The following is a 20,342-nucleotide window of genomic DNA, read 5'->3' as shown; positions in this document are numbered from 1 at the left end:
GGGTTATGCATTAAAGACAGATGCATTCACGTTAAATAGGGCACCATCAAAATCCGTTGAGACGACGCCTTATGAACTGTGGTTTGGCAAGAAACCAAAGTTGTCGTTTCTTAAAGTTTGGGGCTGCGATGCTTATGTGAAAAAGCTTCAACCTGATAAGCTCGAACCCAAATCGGAGAAATATGACTTCATATGATACCCAAAGGAAACTGTTGGGTACACCTTCTATCACAGATCCGAAGGCAAGACATTCGTTGATAAGAATGGATCATTTCTAGAGAAGGAGTTTCTCTCGAAAGAAGTGAGTGGGAGGAAAGTAGAACTTGACGAGGTAACTGTACCTGCTCCCTTACTGGAAAGTACTTCATCACAGAAAACTGTTTCTGTGACACCTACACCAGTTAGTGAGGAAGCCAATGATGATGATCATGAAACTTCAGAACAAGATACTACTGAACCTCGTAGATCAACCAGAGTAAGATCCGCGCCATAGTGGTACGATAATCCTTTTCTGGAAGTCATGCTACTAGATCATGATGAACCTACGAACTATGAAGAAGCGATGGTGAGCCCAGATTCCGCAAAGTGGCTTGAAGCCATGAAATCTGAGATGGGATCCATGTATGAGAACAAAGTATGGACTTTGGTTGACTTGCCCGATGATCGGCAAGCAATTGAGAATAAATGGATCTTTAAGAAGAAGACTGACGCTGATGGTAATGTTACTGTCTACAAAGCTCGACTTGTCACAAAAAGGTTTTCGGCAAGTTCAAGGTGTTGACTACGATGAGAGTTTCTCACTCGTATCTATGCTTAAGTCTGTCGGAATCATGTTAGCAATTGCCGCATTTTATGAAATCCGGCAAATAGATAAACAAAACTGCATTCCTTAATGGATTTATTAAAGAAGAGTTGTATATGATACAACCAGAAGGTTTTGTCAATCCTAAAGGTGCTAACAAAATATGCAAGCTCCAGCGATCTATCTGTGGACTGGTGCAAGCATCTCGGAGTTGGAATGTACGCTTTGATGAGTTGATCAAAGCATATGGTTTTATACAGACTTGCGGTGAAGCCTGTATTTACAAGAAAGTGAGTGGGAGCACTACAACATTTCTGATAAGTATATGTGAATGACATATTGTTGATCGGAAATAATGTAGAATTATTCTGCAAAGCATAAAGGAGTGTTTGAAAGGAGTTTTTCAAAGAAAGACCTCGGTGAAGCTGCTTACATATTAAGTATCAAGATCTATAGAGATAGATCAAGACACTTGATGAGTTTTCAATGAGTACATACCTTGACAAGATTTTGAAGTAGTTCAAAATGGAACAGTCAAAGAAAAAGGTTTCTTGCCTGTGTTACAAGGTGTGAAGTTGAGTAAAACTCAAAGCCTGACCACGACAGAAGATAGAAAGAGAATGAAAGTCATTCCCTATGCCTCAGTCTTAGGTTCTATAAAATATGCCATGCTGTATACCAGATCTATTGTATGCCCTACCACTGAGTTTGGCAAGGGAGTACAATAGTGATCTAGGAGTAGATCACTGGACAACGGTCAAAATTATCCTTAGTGGAATAAGGATATGTTTCTCGATTATGGACGTGACAAAAAAAAGGTTCGTCGTAAAGGGTTACGTCGATGCAAGTTTTTTTGACACTGATCCAGATGATTCTAAGTCTCAATCTGGATACATGTTGAAAGTGGGAGCAATTAGCTAGAATAGCTCCATGCAGAGCATTGTTGACATAGAAATTCGCAAAATACTTACAGATCTGTATGTGACAGACCTGTTGACTAAAATTATCTCACAAGCAAAACATGATCACACCTTAGTACTCTTTGGGTGTTAATCACATAGCGATGTGAACTAGATTACTGACTCTAGTAAACCCTTTGGGTGTTGATCACATATCGATGTGAAGTATGGGTGTTAATCACATGGTGATGTGAACTATTGCTATTAAATCACATGGCGATGTGAACTAGATTATTGACTCTAGTGCAAGTGGGAGACTGAAGGAAATATGCCCTAGAGGCAATAATAAAGTTATTATTTATTTCCTTATTTCATGATAAATGTTTATTATTCATGCTAGAATTGTATTGACCGGAAACATAATACATGTGTGAATACATAGACAAACAAAGTGTCACTAGTATGCCTCTACTTAACTTGCTCATTAATCAAAGATGGTTATGTTTCCTAACCATGAACAATGAGTTGTTATTTGATTAACAAGGTCACATCATTAGTTGAATGATCTGATTGACATGACCCATTCCATTAGCTTAGCACACGATCGTTTAGTATGTTGCTATTGCTTTCTTCATGACTTATACATGTTCCTATGACTATGAGATTATGCAACTCCCGTTTGCCGGAGGAACACTTTGGGTACTACCAAACGTCACAACGTAACTGGGTGATTATAAAGGAGTACTACAGGTGTCTCCAATGGTCGATGTTGAGTTGGCGTATTTCGAGATTAGGATTTGTCACTCCGATTGTCGGAGAGGTATCTCTGGGCCCTCTCGGTAATACACATCACATAAGCCTTGCAAGCATTACAACTAATATGTTAGTTGTGAGATGATGTATTACGGAACGAGTAAAGAGACTTGCCGGTAACGAGATTGAACTAGGTATTGGATACCGACGATCGAATCTCGGGCAAGTAACATACCGATGACAAAGGGAACAACGTATGTTGTTATGCGGTCTGACCGATAAAGATCTTCGTAGAATATGTAGGAGCCAATATGGGCACCCAGTTCCCGCTATTGGTTATTGACCGGAGACGTGTCTCGGTCATGTCTACATTGTTCTCGAACCCGTAGGGTCCGCACGCTTAAGGTTACGATGACAGTTATATTATGAGTTTATGCATTTTGATGTACCGAAGGTTGTTCGGAGTCCCGGATGTGATCACGGACATGACGAGGAGTCTCGAAATGGTCGAGACATAAAGATTGATATATTGGAAGCCTATGTTTGGACATCAGAAGTGTTCCGGGTGAAATCGGGATTTTACCGGGTTACCGGGAGGTTACCGGAACCCCCCGGGAGCCATATGGGCCTTCATGGGCCTTAGTGGAAAGGAGAAAGGGGCAGCCCAAGGGGGCTGCGCGCCTCCCCCCTTCCCCTAGTCCTATTAGGACTAGGAGAGGTGGCCGGCCACCCCTCTCCCTCTTTCCCCCTTGGGAATCCTAGTTGGAATAGGATTGGGGGGGGGAGTCCTACTCCCGGTAGGAGTAGGACTCCTCCTGCGCCTCTCTCTCTTGGCCGGCGCCCCCTCCCCCCTTGGCTCCTTTATATACTAAGGTAGAGGCACCCCAAAGACACACAAGTTGACACAAGTTGATCCACGTGATCTATTCCTTAGCCGTGTGCGGTGCCCCCTGCCACCATATTCCTCGATAATACTGTAGCGGAGTTTAGGCGAAGCCCTGCTGCTGTAGTTCATCGAGATCGTCACCACGCCGTCGTGCTGACGAAACTCTTCCCCGACACTTTGCTGGATCGGAGTCCGGGGATCGTCATCGAGCTGAACGTGTGCTCGAACTCGGAGGTGTCGTAGTTTCGGTGCTTGATCGGTTGGATCGAGAAGACGTACCACTACTTCCTCTACGTCGTGTCATCGCTTCCGCAGTCGGTCTGCGTTGGGTACGTAGACAATACTCTCCCCTCGTTGCTATGCATCACATGATCTTGCGTGTGCGTAGGAAATTTTTTGAAATTACTACGAAACCCAACACAAACATAGGCTTCCAATATATCAATCTTCATGTCTTGACCATTTCGAGACTCCTCGTCATGTCCGGGATCACATCCGAGACTCCGAACAACCTTCGGTACATCAAAACATATAAACTCATAATATAACCGTCATCGAAACTTTAAGCATGCAGATCCTACGGGTTCGAGAACTATGTAGACATGAACGAGACATGTCTCCGGTCAATAACCAATAGCGGAACCTGGATGTTCATATTGGCTCCCACATATTCTACGAAGATCTTTATCGGTCAGACCACATAACAACATACGTTGTTCCCTTTGTCATCGGTATGTTACTTGCCCAAGATTCGATCGTCGGTATCTCAATACCTAGTTCAATCTCGTTACCGGCAAGTCTCTTTACTCATTCTGTAATACATCATCCCGCAACTAACTCATTAGTTGCAATGCTTGCAAGGCTTATAGTGATGTGCATTACCGAGTGGGCCCAGAGATACCTCTCCGACAATCGGAGTGACAAATCCTAATCTCGAAATACGCCAACCCAACAAGTACCTTCAGAGACACCTGTAGAGCACCTTTATAATCACCCAGTTACGTTGTGACGTTTGGTGGCACACAAAGTGTTCCTCCGGTAAACAAGAGTTGCATAATCTCATAGTCATAGGAACATGTATAAGTCATGAAGAAAGCAATAGCAACAAACTAAATGATCAAGTGCTAAGCTAACGGAATGGGTCAAGTCAATCACATCATTCTCCTAATGATGTGATCCCGTTAATCAAATGACAACTCATGTCTATGGTTAGGAAACATAACCATCTTTGATCAAGGAGCAAGTCAAGTAGAGGCATACTAGTGACACTCTGTTTGTCTATGTATTCACACATGTATTATGTTTCCGGTTAATACAATTCTAGCATGAATAATAAACATTTATCATGATATAAGGAAATAAATAATAACTTTATTATTGCCTCTAGGGCATATTTCCTTCAATAGGATGGTAACTGATTTCCGCAAATTAAATAAGGCAACTAAAAAGGATCATTACCCCTTACCTTTTATTGATCAAATGCTAGAAAGACTATCCAAACATACACATTTTTGCTTTCTAGATGGTTATTCTGGTTTCTCTCAAATACCTGTGTCAGCCAAAGATCAATCAAAGACTACTTTTACTTGCCCTTTTGGTACTTTTGCTTATAGACGCATGCCTTTTGGTCTATGTAATGCACCTGCTACCTTTCAAAGATGTAGGATGGCTATATTCTCTGACTTTTGTGAAAATATTTGTGAGGTTTTCATGGACAATTTCTCCGTCTATGGATCTTCTTTTGATGATTGCTTGAGTAACCTTGATCAAGTTTTGCAGAGATGTGAAGAAACTAATCTAGTCTTGAATTGGGAAAAGTGCCACTTTATGGTAAATGAAGGTATTGTCTTGGGGCACAAAGTTTCTAAAAGAGGTGCTGAGGTTGATAAAGCCAAGATTGATGCTATTGAGAAGATGCCATGTCCCAAGGACATCAAAGGTATAAGAAGTTTCCTTGGTCATGCCGAATTTTATAGGAGGTTCATTAAGGACTTCTCAAAAAATTCTCAGCCTCTGACTAATTTATTACAAAAAGATATACCATTTATTTTTGATGATGATTGTGTAGAAGCATTTGAAATACTTAAGAAATCATTGATCTCTGCACCTATTATTCAGCCACCTGGCTGGAATTTACCCTTTGAAATTATGTGTGATGCTAGTGATTATGATGTAGGTGCCGTTCTAGGGCAAAGAGTTGATAAGAAATTAAATGTTATTCAATATGCTAGTAAAACCCTAGACAATGCTCAAAGAAATTATGCTACTACTGAAAAAGAATTTTTAGCAGTTGTATTTGCTTGTGATAAGTTCAGACCTTATATTGTTGATTCTAAAGTAACTATTCACACTGATCATGCTACTATTAAATATCTTATGGAAAAGAAAGATGCTAAACCTAGACTTATTAGATGGGTTCTCTTGCTACAAGAATTTGACTTGCATATTGTTGATAGAAAGGGAGCTGAGAACCCCGTTGCAGACAACTTGTCTAGGTCAGAAAATGTGCTTGATGACCCACTTCCTATTGATGATAGCTTTTCTAATGAGCAATTAAATGTCATAAATGCTTCTAATACTGCTCCATGGTATGCTGATTATGCTAATTACATTGTTGCTAAGTTTATACCACCTAGTTTCACATACCAGCAAAAGAAAAAGTTCTTCTATGATTTGAGGCATTACTTTTGGGATGACCCACATCTTTATAAAGAAGGAGTAGATGGTGTTATTAGACGTTGTGTACCTGAGAATGAACAGGAACAGATCCTACGCAAGTGTCACTCCGAAGCTTATGGAGGACACAATGCTGGAGATAGAACTGCACATAAGGTATTGCAATCTGGTTTTTTTTGGCCTACTCTCTTCAAGGATGCCCGTAACTTTGTATTATCTTGTGATGAATGTCAAAGAATTGGTAATATTAGTAGACGTCAAGAAATGCCTATGAATTATTCACTTGTTATTGAACCATTTGATGTTTGGGGCTTTGACTATATGGGACCTTTTCCTTCCTCTAATGGATATACACATATTTTAGTTGTTGTTGATTACGTTACTAAGTGGGTAGAAGCTATTCCAACTAGTAGTGCTGATCATAACACTTCTATTAAAATGCTTAAAGAAGTTATTTTTCCAAGATTTGGAGTCCCTAGATATTTAATGACTGATGGTGGTTCATATTTTATTCATGGTGCTTTCTGTAAAATGCTTGCTAAATATGATGTTAATCATAGAATTGCGTCTCCTTATCACCCACAGTCTAGTGGTCAAGTAGAATTGAGTAATAGAGAGCTCAAATTAATTTTGCAAAAGACTGTTAATAGATCTAGAAAGAATTGGTCCAGGAAACTTGATGATGCATTATGGGCCTATAGAACTGCATATAAAACTCCTATGGGTATGCCTCCGTATAAAATGGTTTATGGAAAAGCATGTCACTTACCTCTCGAACTAGAACACAAGGCATACTGGGCTATTAAAGAACTCAATTATGATTTTTAAACTTGCCGGTGAGAAGAGGTTATTTGATATTAGCTCACTCGATGAATGGAGAACCCAAGCCTACGAAAATGCCAAGTTGTTTAAAGAAAAGTTTAAAAGATGGCATGAAAAAAGGATACAAAAGCATGAGTTTAATGTAGGTGATTATGTATTGCTATAAAACTCTCGTTTAAGATTTTTTGCAGGAAAACTTCTCTCTAAATGGGAAGGTCCTTACGTTATCGAGGAGGTCTATCGTTCCGGTGCCATAAAAATCAACAACTTCGAAGGCACAAATCCGAAGGTGGTGAACGATCAAAGAATCAAACATTATGTCCCAGGTAATCCCATAAATGTTGAAACAATTGTTATTGAAACCGTAACCCCAGAGGAATACATAAGGGACACTTTCTGGAACGCTCTAGACTCTGAAAAGGAATAGGTATGTGGTACGGTAAGTAAACCGACTCCAAAACAGTTTTTAAGACAATATTTCTCCATTTTGGAATATTTAGAAAAATAGAAAAATAAGAAGCAGTCTGGGAAGGACACGAGGGTGGAGGGCGCGCCCTACCCCCTGGGCGCGCCCCCCTACCTCGTGGGCACCTCGTGCGCTTTCCGGACTCCGTTTTCTTACACAACACGTATTTTGGTCGGTAAAAGTTCATTATATAATCTCCTGAAGGTTTTGACTCCCGTATCACCCAGTTACCCTCTGTTTGTGTTTTGAGTTGTTGCTGCTGCATATTAGAGCAAGATGTCTTCGCAAGAGTCAGTCGGGGAGAGTCGGGTGTCTCATCCGGCACCGAGATCAATGACAAACAATAATGTTGACCTGCTTCGGCCAGCAACGGAGGAAGACATGGAGGCTGACTTGAAGAGGATAGATGCCATGGAAGAGGATCAAGAAGTCACTTCCCGCTTCCGAGTTGGATTCACAATGGGAGAACTGTAGAACTCGGCTATTCCAAACTCGGTTATCCCTTCCAATGTTAGATTTCTTTCTTATGAGAATATGAAAAAGAGCGTCACTGGTTCTCCCGCAGCTATGCAGCACCCATGGGTACAGGGATCTTTGGCTGTTACAGGAAAACTCCAAAAGGAAATAATGGACCTCAAGCAGCAAGTCAATAAGCTCGAGGAGGAGAATCGCATCCTGAGGGGCATCATCGCCAAGAATATCACATCACCATCCCCGAAAAGAGAGACATAATCACATGGGTATGGGCACTCCCCTTGGCAACTTCCAAGCTTGGGGGAGTGCCACGGTATCGTATCACCATCACTTTTATCTTTACCGTTTTTCTTAGTTCGATCCTTTTGGTAATATCTTGATCTAGTAGAATGAAAATTCTTAGTATGATCTAGTTGTGAGTTTTGCTTTATGATTCCTCTATGTAATCGAGTTCGTGGGCTATATAATAAAGATTAGTGTTGAGTCAAGGGCTTGATTCTTTTGCCATGATCCTAAGTGAATAAAAGAAAAGAGAAAGAAATAAAAAGAAACAAAGAGATCATGTGAGTCTTATGGAGAGTAATGAGCTCACATAGATAAAGTATGATGAATAAAAGTTGTTGAGAGTTGACAAACATAGTTTTGGTCATCGTTGCAATTAATAGGAAGTAATAAAGAAAGAGAGGTCTTCACATATAGATATACTATCTTGGACATTTTTATGATTGTGAGCACTCATTAAAATATGACATGCTAAAGAGTTGATGTTGGACAAGGAAGACAACATAATGTGTTATGTTTTCTTACATCTGAGATAAATTATATTGTCATGGATCATCCAACATGGTTGAGCTTGCCTTTCTCCCTCATGCTATCCAAATTCATCGCACCAAGTAGAGATACTACTTGTGCTTCCAAATACTCTTAAAACCAGTCTTGCCATGAGAGTCCACTATATCTACCTATGGATTGAGTAAGATCCTCTAAGTAAGTTGTCATCGGTGCAAGCAATAAAAATTGCTCTCTAAATATGTATGACTTATTAGTGTGGGAGAAAATAAACTTTATACGATCGTGTGATATGGTAAAAATAAAAGCGACGGACTGCATAATAAAGGTCCATATCCCAAGTGGCAATATAAAGTGATGTTATTTCGCACTAAGATTTTGTGCATCAAACCATAAAAGAGCATGACAACCTCTGCTTCCCTCTGCGAAGGGCCTATCTTTTACTTTTATTTCCTACCTTGCATAAGAGTCATGGTGATCTTTACCCTCCCTTTTTACATTTTATCCTTTGGCAAGCACAGTATGTTGGAAAGATCCTGGTATATATGGCTAATTGGATGTGAGTTTTCATGAACTATTATTGTTGGCATTACCCTAGAGGTAAAACGTTGGGAGGCAAAACTATAAGCCCCTATCTTTCTCTATGTCCGATTAAAACTCCATACCCGTAAGTATTGCGTGAGTGTCAACAATTGTGAAAGACTATATGATAGTTGAGTATGTGGACTTGCTGAAAAGCTCTTATATGTTGACTCTTTCCTATGTTATGATAAATTGCAATTGCTCCAATGACTGAGATTATAGTTTGTTAGTTTTCAATGAAGTTTACGATTCATACTTGAAATTGTGATTGAATTATTACTCTAGCCTAAGAAATCATATGACAAGAATTATATAAGTTGTTGTTCTAAGAATGATCATGATGCCCTCATGTCCGTATTTTATTTTTTATCGACACCTCTATCTCTAAACATGTGGACATATTTTTCGATTTCGGCTTTCGCTTGAGGACGACCGAGGTCTAAGCTTAGGGGAGTTGATACGTCCATTTTGCATCATGCTTTTATATCGATATTTATTGCATTATGGGTTGTTATTACACATTATGTTACAATACTTATGCCTATTCTCTCTTATTTTACAAGGTTTACATAAAGAGGGAGAATGCCTACAGCTGGGATTCTGGGCCGGAAAAGGAGCAAATATTAGAGACCTATTCTGCACAGCTACAAAAGTCCTAAAACTTCATGGAAGACGTTTTCAGAATATATAAAAAATACTCAGTGGAAGAAATTCACCAGGGGGGCCACACCCTGCCCACGAGGGTGGGGGCTCGCCCCCCTACCTCGTGGGCCCCCTGGTGGCCCTCCGGTGGCCATCTTCTGCTATATGAAGTCTTTCGATGGGAAAAAATAAGAAGCCATCTTCTCGGACGAAACTCCGCCGCCACGAGGTGGAACCTTGGCGGAATCAATCTAGGGCTCCGGCAGAGCTGTTCTGCCGGGGAAACTTCCCTCTCGGAGGGGGAAATCATCACCATCGTCATCACCAATGCTCCTCTCATCGAGAGAGGGAAATCTCCATCAACATCTTCATCAGCACCATCTCCTCTCAAAACCCTAGTTCATCTCTTGTATCCAATTCTTGTCTCCAAGTCCGGGATTGGTGCTAGTAGGTTGCTAGTAGTGTTAATTACTCCTTGTAGTTGATGCTAGTTGGTTTATTTGGTGGAAGATCATATGTTCAGATCCTATATGCATATTAATACCCCTCTGATTATGAACATGTTTATGCTTTGCGAGTAGTTACGTTTGTTCCTGAGGACATGGGAGAAGTCTTGATATTAGTAGTCATGTGAATTTGGTATTCGTTCGATATTTTGATGAGATGTATGTTGTTTCTCCTCTAGTGGTGTTATGTGAACGTCGACTACATGACACTTCACCATTATTTGGGCCTAGAGGAAGGCATTGGGAAGTAATAAGTAGATGATGGGTTGCTAGAGTGACAGAAGCTTAAACCCTAGTTTATGTGTTGCTTCGTAAGGGGCTGATTTGGATCCATATGTTTCATGCTATGGTTAGGTTTACCTTAATACTTTTGTTGTAGTTGCGGATGCTTGCAATAGAGGTTAATCATAAGTGGGATGCTTGTCCAAGTAAGGACAGTACCCAAGCACCGGTCCACCCACATACCAAATTATCAAAGTACCGAACGCGAATCATATGAGTGTGATGAGAACTAGCTTGATGATATTCCCATGTGTCCTCGGAAGCGCTTTTATCTATATAAGAGTTTGTCCAGGCTTGTCCTTTGCTACAAAAAGGATTGGGCCACCTTGCTGCACTTTATTTACTTTTGTTACTTGTTGCTCGTTACAAATTATCCTATCACAAAACTATCTGTTACCACTTATTTCAGTACTTGCAGAGAATACCTTGCTGGAAACCGCTTATCATTTCCTTCTGCTCCTCGTTGGGTTCGACACTCTTACTTATAAAAAGGACTACGATAGATCCCCTATACTTGTGGGTCATCACATGCCTAGGAACTTTACATGATAACGTGATCATTCTAACAAAAGTTGTCTTCTGACAATGCCGAGATCATTCTAAACTTCTCAAACTCCGAATTCGACGATGCGCTGGCAGCCATGAAAGCTGACACGACATCGGGTCCAGATGGTTTCTCGGTGGCTTTCTTCAAGAGGTGTCCTCTCTTAGGCCTCTTGTGATGGATATCATCAACGGTGTAGAGCGACGTGTTAAGTGTGAGTGCATGTGGTGTGCGATTATGGTTGCACGGACTGGGGAGAATGACAAGGTGGGGGTTGCCATAAATGCGCGCAAAGTCAAGGTGTGTCGTGCCGCCCGTGATGCTCCTGTGGAGCAAAGCACAAGACGATGGGGGAAGTGTGCACCTTGCACATATCGCATGATCGACGTGCCTAGGAACTTTAGGTGATAACGTGATTGTTCTAACAAAAGATCATTGTAAGCTTCTCAGACTCCAAATCATTGTAAGCTTCTCAGACTCCAAATCGATAATGCCCTGGAAGCCACTAAAACTGATATGGCACCTGGTCAAGATGGTTTCCTGGTGGCTTTCTTCAAATGGTGCTGGTCTTTGCCCTCTTGAGGTGGATATCATCAACATGTTTGCATGGGGTCAAATTGATATTAAACATATTAACTTTGTAGTCCTAGCCTTAGTTCCTAAGCTTCATGGTGCTGACAATATCACGCAATTTCGCCCTATCGTGCTAACTAACTTGTTGTTTAAACCTGTTGTTAATGATATGCTCTCTTTCTAGGCCCTATTGCTACTAAAATAGTTAACAGATCCCAAACTAAAGGTGGTTTATTCTCAAAGGAGTTTTATGTCTCAACAAGAGAGTTCATGAACTTAAAAGAAAGAAACTTCAGGTGATCATTCACAACTTGGATTTCGAGAAGGCCTGTGACAGATTTAGAAGGTCCTTCCTTTCGGAGGTCCTTCGCCGCAAGGGTTTTGAACCAGGGTTCATCCATTGGCCGATGCAGCTAGTGGAGGGCGTCCAAACTGCCATCTATGTGAATGCAAAGGTGGGAAAGTTTTCTCACAACAAATGCAGCCTCTGTCAAGGCGGCCATATCTCCCCTCTTCTCTTCGACATTTTTGCTGACTCATTGTCTGCAGTTTTAGACAAAGCAAAAGCATTTGGTCACCATAAAGGGGTGGTGCCCCACGTCATCCAGGGAGGTGTTGCTCACCTGCAATATGCTCACGACATAGTGCTCCTCTTCCAACAGGATTTATGCAGCATTGCCACCATTAAATCATGCTAATTTGTCTTGAGGATATGTCAGGTATGAAATCAATTTGGTGAAAAGTGAGGTGATCACTATATGGTATCAGATCACGAGAGCACTAAAGTGGCTAATCTTTTGAACTATAAAAAGGGAACCTTCCCCATCTCCTATCTAGGGCTCCCCTATTCAGACAAATGTTAACGGAATTGGATTGGTAATCCATAGTAGAGAAAGTTCTTAACCGGTGTGCTCTGTTGCAAGGAAAACTTATGTCTTCTGTTGTGAAACTTCCTCTCACTAATGCTTTCCTTTCTGCTATCCCTACATTTGATATGGGCCTTTTTATTTTCGGTGAAGGTGCCCATGCCAAATTTGAAGGAAGAAAATTCGTGTTCATTTTTTCTGGAAAGTGTACGCCTAAGAAACGAAAATATCACATGGTCAGATGGAGTGACCTATTTAGGCTCAAAACCAGGGAGGCTTAAGGATTTCCAACTCCAAAAAATGAACCTCACACTAGTTACTAAATGGATTTGGAAGATCTCTCAAAATGATGTTGGGTTGTGGGCTCGTATCTTAAAAGCTAAATATTTCCCTCTGGATCCTTCTTGTATAACATCAGGGGATTGCAAATATGAAACAGGATCCAGAAAATACAAGGATATCTTTTTACCTAGGAGCCAAATTTTCGGTCGACAAGGGAGAAGACACTAAATTATGACTGCCGACATGGATTGCTGACAAGCAGCTATACACCTTGTTCCCATCACTGTCTACTGTTGCTGCCCAGTGGCAAGCCATGGTTAGCCAGGTCTTCTCTTCTAGTCATGCTACACTAGGTTTATTTCACTCACTTTCATCAACAGAAACCCTTGCTCTTGCTAACCTAAATATGTTGATTCAATCTGTCCAACTTGACCCTAACCCTAACAGAGACATGAACAGTTGGGAGCTGGAAGCCTCGGACAAGTACTCAGTCAAACCTGCTTATGCTAAGCTCATGCGCGGTCCCAAAGTCTGGGTTACTAAACCTCTTTGTGCCACTCGTGTACCTCTAAAGGTTCGTATTTTGCTTTGGCGAGCTGATTGGTCCCTTTAGTGATCCGGTAAAGGAGAAGAAAGGATTCTTGCTTTTTCCACAAAGGTGACCCTGAGTTATCAAACCCACGAGAGGACGGTACCCTTTAAGTCAAGGTGTCGGAGTAATGGGCCACGGGTAGGCTAACCCAGGCCCAGAACCTTTCAAGACATTGAGGCAGACTGCGCCCCTCGAGATCCCAGGACGAAGAGCCGCCTTCTGAGGAGTCGGCGGCGAGGTGGCCGACTGCCCACTCGCGGCCGAGTCCCAGGAACGGCTTCAGGGTAAAGCCGACTCCTGACTGGCGACTTCCATAGAAGCCGGCCTTGGGGAGTCGGCCCGCGACGCCAACAACCCCCATGCCCTCATAAAGAGGGACGGGACGGGGAGTGGCCATAGTATGGTCCACTCCCACCCCTTTTCCAAGGGCAGGCGTGGCTACAGTACGCCGTACCCGCGGAGATCTCCGCGCGGCGCGACACTATTGCCATGCCGGCCCTGACGTCAGCCCCAGGGGGCGGAGCCCTGTGCCCACGACGGCCTGCTGGTACCACCCAGGGATGATGGGACCCACCAGTCAGCGGGCGTACGAAAGACGGTGAAAGCACCACCAGTTGGCCCAGATGGGAGTCGGCCACCAGAAGTCGGCCGGCCCCTCCCACGGGCCCCACGCGCCATTAATCAGACACGATAAGTAGTGGCCACAGTGATCGCCCGCCAGACGGTGGAGCTGTCTCCACGACCTCATGACCGAGCCTGCGTCATTAGAGGCACGGCTACAGTAATCTACAGCCGGCAAGACCCGCCCGCGGCGGACGTGGCCTGTCGGCTCCGTACTGAGCCAATCGGCGGGGCCCACCAGTCGGCGGGCCCCAGGAGTCGGCGGATAAGACGGCGGCCAGAGAGACTGACGGCTGGGCCCGCACCCAGCCGGATTACCATTGTACCCCTGGGGGGTAGGCCTATATAAACCCCATAGGGCATCCATGCAAAGGGTTGGAATCCATTAGCACTAGACCAGATCGTATAGGAAGGAGAGAGCTAGATTTGCCTTCTCCTACCTCCAGGAAACAGCTCGAGGAGCAACCGTGTAAACACTTTGCCATAGTGATCATGCGGAGACCCCGTAGAGCAGCAGTAGGGGTATTATCTCCCTGGAGAGCCCCGAAGCTGGGTAAGATTCGCCGGCGTGCATGCCTTCACCTTATCCCGTTTCCAGGCACCGGCGATGTTCTACTCGCCCCCACCATGATAAGCCATCCTTTGGCATATGTCGCACCCAACCCCCGACATTTGGCACCCACCGTGGGGCCTGGTGCATCGTCGTCCAGAGACCTGCTCTGGACGGGAACCCTTTTTCTCCCTGGCGAGCGCAGCCAGCCCGGCACGCCAGACGGAGTTTGCGCTGACGCGCTGCATGGCGCTGAGATCGCCTCCGCAGCCAGCTGCCTTGCCGATCTTGTCGGCGAGGTTTGCCTCTCCGACGAACCTGCATCCAACGCAGGCACGGGCGGCCCCGAGAGCCTCCTCGGGGCCTCCTCGACCAACTCCACGTCGCCGGCGAGCCTGCCGTGGACTTGGAGTCTGTAGGCTCCACCAACACGATGCTGGTTGACTCCGACACCGCGTCGCTCGACGCGTTCCCCACCAACGTGGTGGTCTACGACGAGCCTCTCCCTCGTGCGGAGAGCGACGGAAGCACCATCACCGAGGTGCTCGTCATCGGTCACGACGAGCCTCCCGACGGAGGAGCGCATGACCCACTTGGCGCGGCGCTGCAAGACCTGACTGCGCCCATTCCGGAAGGCGCTGACGCGGAGACGTTGGAGGCGCGCCGCCTTCAGCTCGTCGAAGGCGCGAAGAAGCTGGCTAGCATGAGACGCCTGTCAGAAGCCTACCAACATGAGATGGACCGCGCTGTGGGTGGCTCGCCAGCCCCAGCTGGGCCCAGCCGCCTTGGCGCGGTCCAGCAGCACGATGTGGCCATCACCAACCTGTTCGGGGCAAATCGCCCTGTGTACGCCACGCCTGCGGAAAACATTCGAGCCGCCCAGGCGGAGGCGGATGAGCTGGACAACTTCGAGGGCGAAGAGCGCCGCCTGATGACGGAGCGAGTCCAACGGCTCCTCGATGCGGCTGCCGCGCAGAACGAGGCCGACTGCCGCACGGAGGCACCGCAGCGACAAAACGACGACCCGCCTCCACACCGAGATCAAGGCGCGACGTCTCGGACACCGACTGGCGGCGCCCGAGGAAGGAAAGACAAGGATCCGGCTGTCAGCCACAGTCGGACTCACATTACCATAGAGCGCGACCAAGACGACCGCCCGAGAGCAATGGAACGATGGGACGACTGTCCGCCTCCTCCTCCTCGCAAGGAAAGGCGAGTCTCCCCGCCGCCTGTTGACCATCTGACTCTCGGCGACCGCCTTGGCCGCTGAGAGGGAGTCGGAGAAAACGACGCCCGCCGCCGGATCGACCGACTTCACCGATCCCTGGCGCTGGAAGAAGAAGACGAGTTGGGTCCGCCTTGTTTCAGGCCCCGCATTCGAGACGAGCCCTTTCCCAAAGGGTTCACGCTCCCGAGAGACACGCCCAAGTACACCGGCTCCGTGAAGCCAGAGGACCGGCTGGTTGACTACACCACGGCCGTCAACATAGCGAACGGCAACAAGCGTGTCGCCGTAAAATACGTTCCTCTCATGCTCCAGGGCACGGCCCGAACATGCTGAACAGCCTGAAGCCCCGCAGCATCAACAGTTGGGTCAACTTCACCGATGCATTCGTCCGCAACTTCACCAGCACGTACAAGCGTCCTCCCAAGCCTCGTCAGCTTTCCTTGTGCATGCAAGGCCCCAACGAGTCAACTCGCGACTACCTCACACGTTGGGCCGAGCTTCAGAACTCCTGCGAGGGCGTGCACGAGGTGCAGGCTATCGAGTACTTCACCGCTGGGTGTAGAGAAGGCACCCTCCTCAAGCACAAGCTCCTCCGCGACGAGCCAGAAACCCTCGACGAGCTGTTGATCATAGCAGACAAGTATGCCACGGCCGACTTCTCCATGAAGGCGGAGATTCCAGTTAGCGCGACTGGCAAAGTGGCCCCTCAGGCTCCTAGAACTCCGGCAGGAGACGCCAGTCGACGGCAACAGCAGAACGACCACAAGCGCAAGGCCCCGCGGCCGGCTTCCGGCACCCGGCAGGTGGCGACAGTTGAAGATCAGCAGCCGGACGGGCAGCCTCCACCCAAGCGGCAGAAAGGTGGCAAGCCCAACTGGTTGCCGGCTTTCTCATACGAGCAGACTCTGGATGGTCCTTGCAAGTTCCATAGCGGCGCGAAGCCGTCGAATCACACCACCCGGAAGTGCCACTGGCTCACCAGGATCGCCAAAGGAGACGGCCTCCTACCTTCCCCGCCTGCTGGGTAGCAGCCTCCGCCTCCGCCCTAGCAGCCAGCTGTCAGGCCAGTCGGCGCAGTACAAGACGAGTACCCCGAAGAGCATGGAGCCTACATGATATTTACCAGTGTGGCTGATGATCGACGTAGCAGGCGGCTGCAGCGACAAGAGGTGAATGCAGTAGCATCAGAGACACCAGAGTTCATGCACTGGTCCGAGAAGCCTATCAGCTGGAGCAGAGCTGATCACCCAGAGGTGATGCCGAGTCCGGGCTCTTATGCTTTGGTCTTGGATGCCACCTTTGCCATGAATAGATGAGCTGCTCGTTTCTCGTGAGTTCTGATAGACGGAGGCAGCAGCATCAACATCCTGTACAAAGACATCATGGAGAAGTTAGGAATCAAGCAAAGACAGCTTCAGAACAGCCGGACTGTGTTCCACGGCATTGTTCCTGGTCTTTCCTGCTCACCAATCGGCAAGATCCTGATGGGCGTCCTCTTTGGAGACAAAGATCACTTCCGCCGAGAGTCAGTTTGGTTTGAGGTGGTGGACCTTGAGAGCCCCTACCATGCATTACTTGGCCGACCCGCCCTGGCCAAGTTCATGGCAGTCCCCCACTACGCCTACCTCAAAATGAAGATGCCCAGTTCCAGGGGGATTCTGACCGTAGCCGGAGACTACCGGAAGTCATCTGCCTGTGCGGTTGAGAGTAGTCGGCTGGCCGAGTCCCTGGTGATCGCGGCCGAGAAGCGGCTCCTTGACCGTGTTGTGGCGATGGCCGGCAAGCAGCTAGAGGTGTCGCCTAACCCAAAGGAGTCAGAGGCTGAGGGTTCATTCAAGCCGGCCAAAGAGACAAAGAAGATACCCTTGGATCCGGAGCACCCAGAGAGGTATGCTGTCGTAGGCGCAAACCTCGACAGCAAATAGGAAGGCGAGCTCATCGATTTCCTCCATGAGAATCGAGACATCTTCGCATGGTCCCCCAAAGACATGCCAGGTGTACCGACGGAATTCGCCGAGCACAAGTTACATGTCCGATCTGATGCAAAGCCGGTCAGGTAGCCCTTGCGCCACCTATCAGAAGAAAAGAGAAGAGTTGTCGGAGAAGAGATAGCCCGACTCCTAGCAGCCGGCTTCATTATGGAAGTATTCTTTCCAGAGTGGCTAGCCAACCCGGTCCTGGTACTGAAGAAGAACAAGCAATGGCAAATATGTATTGACTACACAAGCCTCAACAAGGCTTGCCCCAAGGACCCGTTTGCTTTACCAAGAATTGATCAGGTGATAGACTATACAGCCGGATGCGAGCTGTTGAGCTTTTTGGATGCATATTCAGGATATCACCAGATCTAGCTGAACCCTTCTGCCAGACTCAAGACCGCCTTCATCACGCCATTTGGAGCCATTTGCTACCTCACCATGACGTTCGGCTTGAGGAATGCCGGCGCCACCTTTCAACGTTGCATGCAGAAGTGCCTCCTCAAGCAACTCGGCAGAAACGCCCACGTCTACGTGGACGATGTGGTGGTGAAGACGGAGAAGCGTGGAACACTGCTGGAAGACCTCAAGGAGACCTTTGAGAACCTACGTCGATTCCAAATCAAGCTCAATCCTGAGAAGTGCATCTTTGGAGTACCAGCCGGCCAACTCCTTGGCTTCCTGGTCTCTGAACGCGGCATAGAGTGCAACCCTGTAAAGATCAAGGCCATTGAGAGGATGGAGGTACCCAGCCGACTCCTGGACATGCAAAAGTTCACCGGCTGCTTGGCGTCCATCAGCCGATTCATCAGTCGGCTGGGCGAGAAAGCTCTCCCCTTACACCAGCTCATGAAGAAGACTACTTTTTGAGTGGAACCACAAGGCGGATGAAGCTTTTCTCCATTTGAAGAAGATGCTGACTACTCCACCCGTTCTGGCGGCTCCGACTCCTAAGGAGCCTATGCTCCTGTACATCACCGCCACCAGCCGGGTAGTCAGCACAGTCATTGTAGTGGAACGCAAGGAGGAAGGCAAGGCACTACCTATCCAGAGACCGGTATATTACCTGAGCGAAGTGCTGTCGGCCTCCAAACAGAACTACCCCCACTACCAGAAGATGTGCTATGGTGTGCACTTTGCCGCCAAGAAATTGAAGCCTTACTTTCAAGAGCATCCAATCACTATGGTCTGCACGGCCCCACTTGCCGAGATCATCGGAAGCCGAGATGCTTCTGGCCGAGTGGCCAAATGGGCCATAGAGCTGGCTCCCTACACCATTTACTACCAGCCCCGCACCACCATCAAGTCACAAGCACTGGCCGACTTCCTCGTCGACTGGGCCGAGACCCAGTACCTACCTCCAGCGCCCGACTCCACCCATTGGCGGATGCATTTCGACGGCTCCAAGATGCGCACCGGCTTGGGAGCCGGCGTCGTCCTCACTTCCCCTAAAGGCGACAAGCTCAAATACGCACTGCAAATCCACTTTGCTGCCTCCAACAACGTCGCCGAGTACGAAGCGCTCATTCACGGGCTCCGACTTGCCAAAGAACTTGGCATTCGCCGGATCCTGTGTTATGGAGACTCGGACTTAGTGGTCCAACAGTCTTCTGGCGACTGGGACGCCAAAGATGCAAACATGGCGAGTTACCGTTTCCTCGTGCAGCAACTCAGCGGATATTTCGAGGGGTGCGAGTTCCTCCATGTGCCAAGAAATGACAACGACCAAGCAGACGCCTTGGCACGAATCGGCTCTACCCGCCAAGCAATACCATCCGGCGTCGCCTTTCAACGCCTCCTCAAGCCGTCTGTCAAGCCTTCACCAGAATCAGACTCCATCTTTGTGCCGGCTCCTCCCGAAGAAGTTGGATCCGACTCTAGAGCCCCGGCAAACGGTACGGGGATTTTGGCAGATGGCTCCAAAGCCGCCACAGTCGAGGCCGGCCCAGGGACTGCAGAACCCGGCCCGGGGACTGTGGCGGCCGGCCCGAAGACTCCAGAACTCGGCCCAAGGGTTGCGCCAGTCGGCCCGGGGACTTCATTAATCCAGCAAGCGGTTGTTGACTCCAGCCCGCCGCCTCCCAGCCCATCCGCCCTCGTCCAAGTCGTAGTTCTGGCAGTCGAAGAAATAGCAGCACCCTCATGGGCCCAGCCCATCCTGAAATTCCCGGTGAGCAAAGAGCTGCCGACTGATGAGACCTTAGCTCGGCAAGTACAACGCCGAGCGGCAGCCTACACCATAGTCAACAGAGAGCTGGTCAGGCGCAGCGTCACTGGTGTCTACCAGCGCTGCGTAGAGCCAGAGCAAGGCCAAGCAATTCTCAAAGACATCCATCAAGGCGAGTGCGGTCATCATGCGGCCTCAAGAGCACTCGTCGCCAAGGCTTTCCGACACGGTTTCTTTTGGCCAACGGCCTTAGAAGAGGCCAAGGAATTGGTCCAAAAATGCAAAGGGTGCCAGAAGTTCTGCTCCAAGCCGCATCAGCCGGCTTCTGCACTCAAGACCATCCCCATTGTCTGGCCTTTCGCAG

The sequence above is a fragment of the Triticum dicoccoides genome, chromosome 5A (assembly GCF_002162155.2).
Source record: "Triticum dicoccoides isolate Atlit2015 ecotype Zavitan chromosome 5A, WEW_v2.0, whole genome shotgun sequence".
Lineage (NCBI taxonomy): Eukaryota > Viridiplantae > Streptophyta > Magnoliopsida > Poales > Poaceae > Triticum > Triticum dicoccoides.
Note: the sequence above shows the minus strand (reverse complement) of the source record.